This window comes from Atta cephalotes (genome assembly GCF_000143395.1).
Source record: "Atta cephalotes unplaced genomic scaffold scaffold00044, whole genome shotgun sequence".
NCBI lineage: Eukaryota > Metazoa > Arthropoda > Insecta > Hymenoptera > Formicidae > Atta > Atta cephalotes.
Genome location: NW_012130108.1, coordinates 1,771,484 through 1,772,714, shown reverse-complemented (window position 1 = coordinate 1,772,714; position 1,231 = coordinate 1,771,484).

The window sequence follows — 1,231 nt, the reverse complement described above, 5'->3', positions numbered from 1 at the left end:
ATATATATATATATATATATATATATATATATATATATATATCGTGTATAATATATAGTCTTATGAGCATAAAAACGAAAAATCAATTATCTTCTGCAGTGGCAATAGAATGTAGCTTTAGCCTGTTAGGAAAATTAATGACAGCGCATTTTGAACGCATGAAGTAAAATGGATCCTTTTTAATTTATTATGTATATTATACTTACTTATAATAAATATATTGTATTATATTATTTATTTATTGTACACATTGCAACTTAATTTTATTTGGAATTACAAACGTTTGCATTTATATGTGAATTTATTAATATGAATTTTTTAAATGAATTTATTAATAATTTTTTTTAAATTAACTTAAGGCGTTTTTTAAAAATCTTATAGCTTTTTTTAGTAAAATTTATTGTATTCTATTCTTTGCTTCAAAATAAGTTCTTTCTTCTTTAATTTATTATATTATTGTATACCTCGAAACTATTTTATTTGGGATTGCAAATATCTGCACTTATATGAATCTAGTAATAATTTTTTTTAATTATAGGGCAGGGACTTATTTTTTAGTAAGATTTATTATATAATAATAATTATAGTATTCCTTGTCTCAAAATGAATTTTCTCTCTTTTTGAATATATATTATTGTATGGCAACGTTTTTATTTGGAATTGCAAACATCTGCACTTAACTTAAATTTATTCATAATTTTTTTTTAAATTATCTTGGAGAGTAGGGGATTAATTTTTTTAATCTTATAGTTATTTTCTTTGAGAAAAATTTATTCTTTGCCTCAAAATATGTCATTGTTTCAGCATTATTATAATGACTTCTCAATCTATAAATATCAAATAAGAGATTAATCAAGAAGATGCATTCTTCACTTATTTACTTTTAATAAAAAAAAAAAATTTTTCGATAGGCATGGTTTTTAAATTTTAAAAGAAGCGAAACTTCAATATTATCTTCTAATATATATGTATTGTTTAATATAATTTTAAAATAAAATATTCAAAGAATATTCATCTTATAATTGAAAGCTATTGGAAAAATGTTATTAAAATAATCTTGCTTTGTGTGTATTTATAAGTATAAGAAAGTATAAGAAAGTGAAAGAAATTCTTTATAAATCAGAATTATCTTGCTTTGTATATATTTATAAAGACAACAGAGAGAAAAGAACACTTTAATCGTACAATATATAAATTACACGTTTTATATATATATATATATATATATATA